This window comes from Lolium perenne, chromosome 2, assembly GCF_019359855.2.
Source record: "Lolium perenne isolate Kyuss_39 chromosome 2, Kyuss_2.0, whole genome shotgun sequence".
NCBI lineage: Eukaryota > Viridiplantae > Streptophyta > Magnoliopsida > Poales > Poaceae > Lolium > Lolium perenne.
This window is the reverse complement of record NC_067245.2, coordinates 290,092,313-290,101,002: the sequence shown is the minus strand read 5'-3', so window position 1 is coordinate 290,101,002 and position 8,690 is coordinate 290,092,313. Positions and strand designations below refer to the sequence as shown.

General features: G+C 43.1%; 2 long non-coding RNA genes across 2 annotated transcripts; one reads left to right on the top strand and one right to left on the bottom strand.

Annotated features, from left to right (window-relative positions):
- On the top strand, nt 1-3,971 carry LOC127336300 (uncharacterized). Its single transcript, XR_007873246.2, has 2 exons — nt 1-2,566; nt 3,543-3,971. It is a non-coding gene; the product is annotated as an uncharacterized lncRNA (long non-coding RNA).
- Nucleotides 3,972-4,216: 245 nt separating this feature from the next.
- On the bottom strand, nt 4,217-5,596 carry LOC127330691 (uncharacterized). Its single transcript, XR_007869390.2, has 3 exons — nt 5,124-5,596; nt 4,675-4,770; nt 4,217-4,571 (listed from the first exon to the last, which is right to left on the bottom strand). It is a non-coding gene; the product is annotated as an uncharacterized lncRNA (long non-coding RNA).
- Between the last annotated feature and the right edge of the window lie 3,094 nt (nt 5,597-8,690).

The following is an 8,690-nucleotide window of genomic DNA, read 5'->3' as shown; positions in this document are numbered from 1 at the left end:
GTGCGGGGTGGGGCCTTTTGGGTTTTACGGGGCACCCCTTGGAGGAACTTGTATTTCGCTGCCAGTACGTGCTGGAATCCAGTAATCAACTCAAAGCGGACAGGCTGCACCCTATGCATCTGCACCATTTATTTGAACTAGTGCTTGTCCTCCTCACAGGTCAATTGCGTATCAATCATTTCAAAGATTGGTCCTGGGCTGGCTTTTCTTTTTTATCGCAGGCATTCAGTGAAATCTGATCTGACAACATGCATTCAGTGATACAATTTCATATGTTTCAATCATGCTTTTCGTACAAATATTTGGCTGTACCAAGCCTGTTTTCATAGAGAATATAATTTATACAAAAGCAATTACTTTACATAGAACATGAAAGTGTCTGTGAGCTTACCAAGGCTCCTCGAGGATTTCGTTTTGCATATTAAAAAAAGGTTTATTTCAATACAATTCAATAGTGTATTACATATCACCGTTTAGACATGAGCATATGCATAATTCACATACAAGAGGCCTGGATAGAAAGGAGCATGCAACAGCATCAATGGATGGACACCTATAAAGGGAGAAAGGAGGATCCACATAAGCATTTACACAGGAAAAAACAGGGATATGGTGAACCAGCAAATCATCCTATGAAAATACCTTTCCACATATAGCCCAAAGTCATTGACCATGGATGGAACTACTTCCCCTTCTTGGCGAAAACGATTTGCAACTTGCAGATACAGTGGCCACATTGCCCTGCCAAAAGAGGAAGAAATATAATTAAACAATGACAGTAGCAGATGGAAAGCCGGCCTAAACAAACAAGTAACATCAGGCACCTCTTCTTAGGATAATTGACATCCTCATTGTGGAGGCCCATCAAACCAGAGGCTGCAAAAATACTATGTTTCGGCTGGTGTTCTCCAGCACATACATTTTACTGATGAAAAATATAAAAGGCCAACACAAACAGTTAAAAGTGGAGCAACGAACCACCTTGTTACTGAATAGCATAATGGGTTTAGTATAGGAAAAGAAGAATAAACAGAAGATTTACAACAGAAAAGAAAGTGATGCGCCTTTTTGAATGTGATAAAACCCACATAATCAAATGAACCAAATAATTCCTTATGGATAAATAAAAAGAGCCAAAAAACCTTTGATAGCCAACTCACAAGCATCGAACACAAATGTAAGGAATGGACGGGAGACTTATGGTTCCATAAAAAGGTCAGAGCAATTGTTTAGGTAAGAAAAATTGAAGACTGTGTATCATCTCCTAACAATATTCAGGTCACTATATCATAGAAATTAGAAAGCGCAAAACATTTAAAAAGATAGGCACTTGATGCATTCCATTGGTTGGCCAAAAGAATTGCAGTCTAGAGTCTAGCAATGCACGAAAGGTAACTGTGTGTGCATCAATTCATAACACACTCGGAAAAAGAGAGTAACTAAAATTCCAGAAGTGAATATTTAATTAGTTCTTATAGTGGAAAGATGCACAAAATAAGGAAAGTTCCCTATTACAAACTATGTAGTATATCAAAAAGCATCCAATAAAATCATGTTATGAACAAGCATATCAATCAGCAATGGTCTCTGGTAGATGATTGAAAATCTGCATTGCATAAAAACAATGAAATAGGGGAGGATTTTTCTTTGTAAAAAGTAAGCAGCATTACCCATGTCACAAAATATTGTTCCCCTGCATTCTTCATACAAGCATCCTAGTAAGTTCACATAATCGATCAAATTTGTGTGTCATAAAACACGTGATTGGCACGGAACCGGAGTTCCGTCCGGGTTCCGTCTATTTCAATTTTTTTAACCGTTGATTAAATCAGTGATAATCTTGGTGTAATCTTTATAATACTTTAACAATTCTGAGCGTATGTTGGAGCGGTCAAAATTAATCGTGGCCATCATCAGTTCATCAAAATAGAAAAAAGAGACGCTGGTAAAAATAGGTCATCGACCATCCTTGTATCCTCTCGCCGTGGCCTTCCTCCTATGAGCGCCAGCGCCGCCACCGCCGCCGCCTAGTCCATCCTTGTATCCCAGGTCAGCCCCTACCTGACGAGCGCCGCCCCCTTCTCATCACCGAGATCCCGTCTGCCGCACAGCTAGGTCTAACAATGTCCCCTCCTCATCAGCGTGATCCCCGACCAAGCTCGCCCGGATGGCCACGCCTCCCAGGACGTCACTCCACGACCTCCGCTCAATCCTCTCCATCTTTGTTCGCCGTGCGTCAAGTCTCCTGATTCCCCACCGCGATTGCTCCCCAGCGCCCTCTTCCCCGTCTGCACTGCTCCGCCACCGCGGGGCCGCGGGGGACGTCCGCTCGTCTTCCAGCTCGTCCCAGAGCTCTACGCCGCCTCAGGGGCCTGCTTCCTCGACCTCTAGGCCCCTGCACCTCAGCGTCTGTGAACCTCCTCTATCGTCACCAATCGGAAGCAGCTCCGCCCGTGTTGGTCTTGCCGCACGTGGTCAACCGAGCCGCTGCAGCCAAGCCACAATTTCAGTCCTCTGAATCAATCTAACAACGAATTATTTCAGTATCAGCTGCAGCAATATACAGGTGGTGTACCCAACTTTGTTTCAGGAGATTTCCCTGTTTTACATTACATTGTTTTTTTAGAATGACATTACAATGCTGCTATCGATATCATTCAGTCTTAGGCACTGTAAAAATTATATTTCGGTGGGTATTCTTTTGTGGGATCTCACTGTCAAAATTCTTTCAGTATTAAGGGAAAATTATATGGGAAAGTGAAGAGCTTATGCTAATTGTTGTTGCTGGTAATGTAGATAAGTTTGGCGGTTATGACTGTAGAGACAAAGAAATGGTTTCAACTTTTATTATTCTGGAAATATGCTACTACATCCTATAGGGCTACCGAGGAGAAGGGACTACAAAGCCTGAAAGGCTGAAAACATGATAATGAGGTCTATCAAAAGAGATGCATAAATGCGTGAAAGTATCTTTCTTGTCCAGTTTGTTTATACTACTTGACTAAAATAATACCATGGGATGCAACAATGTAAGCTGCTCTAATATTTTGTGCTCTCCGTGTCTACTTTCCATTGGTGTGGCTGGCCACAGTTGCATACCTAATGGCGATGCAACAGGGTAAATGGTCATAGTGCATAATATTATGCTAAATTTAAGTTTTTGAACCAGATTGCCAAGAATTGGCTTTTATTTGATTTGGTGGCCATCTATATCTCATACAGCTTGATTCTCAGTTTGTGATCCAGCTTAGTGAATAAGAGATAGCTTAGTGAGCTACTTCATGTGCTTTAGCAAGTAGAATCTCTCCAGGTTTTGGTAAGGCCGGAGGTTCAGAATAAGGAATTTAATCTATCCATAAGTAAGCTTCACCAGAAGTCTTGTCTATTCAATCTCTGAAGCCTCTACACAGTGATGTATTAGTAGTTTCCACATTAAATTTGCATCTTACTCTGTACTAAATGGTAGTGGCCAGGGTTAACTACTACTAGTATGGTTTTCTACCATCATAAATTTCATTATGGTTTTGTTCATGTTGGCTCAGAGATCCCCTTTTCAAGATGAAGGTTAATGTTCCATGGATGGATGGATACCCTTCGGTCCCAGTGGTGGTCAACGTTTGATGGTGCCTTGGACGGGCCCCTCTGACTCCAACCGGCAGTTGCAGCTCCTCTTCAGCACAGCAGGGGCGCTCCCGCGCTATCATGATCAAAACTAATACAGGAAAAGAGAAGCGTGCGCTGCGTCAAACTTGTGTAGGGACAGAAGAAGTATTTCTCTTTCACATCTAGTATTGCAATCCTGGCTTGTGATTTATAATGCAACATTTAGAAATGGAGCCATGTCCCTGATTCTACGGTATGCAAATTCAGAGAAGATAAATGTGGTCCATAATTGTTGATTCTTGTTCTCCTAGAAAGCATTCATTTCGATGTCTGCTTTCTAAAACATCAGAGGTAGACCCTGGACGTTTTTTGGTGGTTGCTTTTATCGAACCAAAAGATCAAATCGGAAAATTAGATGCTACTGAGCTACTCCCTGGACGAGTCTCCATATATCTACATTTTAACAACAACAGTACCACAGAATGCCAAGTAATGGTCGGTATGGTAGTTAGCTCGTTGGCACGACAACATGAATCAATCACTTTTATAATTCTTGCTAGCTGCAGGAACCCTTCCCCTCAGACAGGACACTGAAATTTGGGTATAAATTTGAACTGAACTAAAGGAACCTGTGCAATACAGTTTTGCCGAGGCTTATCTGCAACCTGCACCACCAATGAACAAATAGTACACAAAGGAGTAGGATATGAGCATAAAAGGTTCCAAGATATATCATAAATTTAAAAAATATATAATCTTCGTTCACGGCAAAGCACACTAGAAAACACATAATCATCCAAAGTAAATTTCACTAAGCAAATATTTTTTTCCTGACTCGAGCAACGACACGTGCGGGCTCAATCATGACGATGAACTATCTTCCTCCTATCCACTCTGGGCAACATCGAGGTAGCCAAAGGGGCAACATCAGCATTCGACGCATCATCTTTGTATGGTTCGGGCGTATCCTGGCCAAAAGAATAGAAAGGTATTAAAGGGTTCAATTGACTCTGCAACTAATAAGGGTGAGCTGCATCCAAGCTGCGAATGAAAGAACAAGGTCAAAATTACCTGTATGGGATTCAGTAGCAAGGTCAACTAAGAAGCTTGCTTGTAGGAGGCCAGAACATTCAGTGTTCCTTTCACTGTTGGGTCAATCAACTCCACCTTAAATTTAAGATTAAGACATTGGTCAGAGTTACTATTTTTACTAAGCAGCAACTTTCACCAATTGGATAGAGAGAACCAGGTACAAAGGAACACAAAATGCAAATGAAACCACCCAATGTGATTCGGTATACTATTATCTATGCGCGTTGAGTTCCATTAAAAATCTAGTTTTATTTCCTATTTGCATTAAGAATTGTTGTCTTGCAATGAGAAATATCTGCATAAATAGCTTCCAGAGTTTAGCCATATGAAAAAATAACTGGCTGGAAGCTTTCTGGTGCTATCGCCTGATGCAAACAATGCCTAACTAAACTGACAAGTGCACACTGAAAACAATTCTCTGAACTTACTGAAAACACTCTCTGAACTTGCTGAGCATCAAGACGACGGAGGAGGCCATCAGGATCTTCACCGAGGGCCTCAAACCTGTGAGGGTCGTGCGGAAGATGGGCTCGTCCACCACCAACTGGGTCGAACGATGACGTAGAGCTCGACTCCTCCGAGGATTCCACCGCGCGCGTCGGCAGTGGCACCGGCTGCCACCGCCACGGGCTCTCCATCAAGAGATACGTCGCCACCGCACCCATCGAGATTCGAGAGAGACATCACTTGATTTCCTCTCCTTCCTCGCCTAGCTCTGGCGGCCGACAGCCACCCAGGTCCCCCGCCGCCGGCGCTCCTCCCCTCGCCGGCCACGTCCGAACGACGCCGCCGCTTCCCTATGTCGCTGCCCCCTCCCCTCCGTCGCGGACTCCGTCTACCACAGCCGACTGAGTGGTGCAGCCCCAAAAGCAACCCGGGGATCGCCGGGGAGAGACCACAATCTGAGAGAGTGAGAGAGAGAGAGGATGATCTAAGAGGGAGACATGATGAATGGTGAAGGACAAGAAATATGAGATATTTTTCGGGTGAGAGATATGATTAATTTGTTTGAGATGTGTGCAGAAATATCAACTGCTTGTTGCTTTAAGATTCGTGAATTCTTATCGGATGATTCGGCCGCTATACAGGTTGCTCGTTTTGTATAATATTCATAAAATATATTAGAGGTTCCGGTCCCACTTTTTTGGTTCCGTTAGTTTGGTTCCGTCTTTTTTCTACCGTTTGATCGGAGTGGTTGAACGATTATTAAAAATGCCAACCACTCTAAAACTTGTAAAAACACAAATGCCAAGGCTAAGTAAGTTCTAGATTTGATGTGTTATTGGAAATATGTACATTAGACATATTACCATGTCGACGAAATATAGCAAGACGCCCAGTTTTGCAATACATGGTATAAAATTTTAGAAGCCTGAGCAGGGGTGGTCAGAGGTCACAACAATGCGTTTGAACTAAGACACAACCTGCACCTATAGTCACAACAATATCTTTGAACTAATAAACAACCTTTAATTAATAAACAACATGTTATTTTTTGGTTATTAGTAAGGACAAAGAAACTAAGCAGGCACATTTGACACTTCACCATGCAGAGAACCTTCACGGTGTAACAATTAAATACTATAATTTGCAGCAGTGTATGATAATTCATACAAACATATACTACAACTATATACTAACCCCCTAGGTAGCAAGTTATGTATCTCCCTACTAAGCAAGTAAACAAGCAACTAATCATAGGACACCTAGATGTTGCATACGAGCACAGAAACATCAATGGTGGATAACACAGTTTATGCATTAACACATAAGGAAGCAGGGTTGGAGAAGGCTATGCTTACCTTGAGCCTCCACTGCCCAAAAGATGGAGGCGAGAACTATACACCACTCTCCTCGCTGCCTTCTTCGTATTCCGTTCTTAATAAAAAAAGGTGCATGGTGGAGCATATACTTTGCACTTCTGAATGATGGACTATCTCAGTCCAGCTGAAATTAAAAACATAACCATCATCTGTCATGGTTGTTTAGAGTATTCCTAGAGTTAACAGCTTAGGAGAGTAGACAACTAACTGTGATAAAGGATTCTTTTGTCAAGTGTTACCTGGAACCTAATTTAAGTCTCCCTCTTGGACTGAACCCAATTCTTAGGCTCCAACTACACAAACGATAGGTTACAAAAGCTTGGTAGTTGCTAAAGAAAAGATCATATCAAATGTGAAGGTAATAACAACAGGAAATAAACTGATTTACATTACATATGAGCATGGCAAGATAACCTCAACAAAGGGAAAAAAAATATAAATATAACATGTGCAAAAGCTAAATCTAGGAAAAAGTTGCATTTACGAAATGGAAACAAAAAAGCATAACCGTTAACACATAAAACCGACACTACACTTCTGTAACTTATTAATAGTGCTAGCACAGTATGGATCAGTACAATAATAAAAACTTCTATGTGGTAAATCTTTCTATTCTTAATAGGTGATCCCATTTCTCTTCACATGCAGCCTATCCACCTCATCAAGCATATTTGAGCAATCCTAGATTGCCATGTGTCATAAAATTGCCACCTCAGCCAAACAAATATTACTTCCTAAATAATTGCCCAATTCATCCATTGATGTTTTTGTTTCCTAATGTATTGATCATGCAGCACCAATTACTTCGCGTTCTGAAACTGAATAGGCACGATAGATGGCTCCTATATACAACACTAACGCATTCTAAATGGGTTTTAACTGTAGGATAACGTTGCATAGAAAACAAAAAAAATTCCTACCGCGAACACGCAATCCAAGCCAAGATGCAATCTAGAAGACGGTAGCAACGAGGAGATTATCGAGTCTCACCCTTGAAGAGATTCCAAAGCCTACAAGATGAGGCTCTTGTTGCTGCGGTAGACGTTCACTTGCCGCTTGCAAAAGCGCGTAGAAGATCTTGATCACGGCGCCACGAACGGGCAGCACCTCCGTACTCGGTCACACGTTCGGTTGTTGATGAAGACAACGTCCACCTCCCCGTTCCAGCGGGCAGCGGAAGTAGTAGCTCCTCTTGAATCCGACAGCACGACGGCGTGGTGTCGGTGGTGGTGGAGAAATCCGGCGGAGCTTCGCTAAGCGTGCGGGATGTGGTGGAGGAGAGAGAGCCGCTAGGGTTTGGGAGAGGGGGGCGCCGGCCTCAAGGGGTGCGGCCACCTTGGTGGTTGTTTGGGTGGCCGGCCCCCTCCCCTTGGCCCTCATTATATAGGTGGAAGCCCCAAGTGTTGGACTACAAGTCTCCGAATAAGACCCAAACCCAAAACCTTTCATATGATAGGGAAACCTACCCAAGGTGGGAATCCCACTTGGGGTGGGATTCCCCCCTTCCATGTGGGGGGTGGCCGGCCCCCATAGGGGGAGTCCACTTGGGACTCCTCCCCCTCTAGGGTTGGCCGGCCATGGAGGTGGAGTCCCTCCGGGACTCCGCCTTCCTTGGTGGTTTCTTTCGGACTTTTCTAGAACCTTCTAGAACCTTCCATAGAACCTTCCGAATCATTTTAAATCTCATAAAATGACTTCCTATATATGAATCTTATTCTCCGGACCATTCCGGGACTCCTCGTGATGTCCGGGATCTCATCCGGGACTCCGAACAAATATTCGAACTCCATTCCATATTCAAGATCTACCATTACAACATCCAACTTTAAGTGTGTCACCCTACGGTTCGCGAACTATGCGGACATGGTTGAGTACTCACTCCGACCAATAACCAATAGCGGGATCTGGAGATCCATAATGGCTCCCACATATTCAACGATGACTTTAGTGATCGAATGAACCATTCACATACGATACCAATTCCCTTTGTCACGCGATATTTTACTTGTCCGAGGTTTGATCATCGGTATCACTCTATACCTTGTTCAACCTCGTCTCCTGACAAGTACTCTTTACTCGTACCGTGGTATGTGGTCTCTTATGAACTTATTCATATGCTTGCAAGACATTAGACGACATTCCACCGAGAGGGCCCAGAGTATATCTATCCGT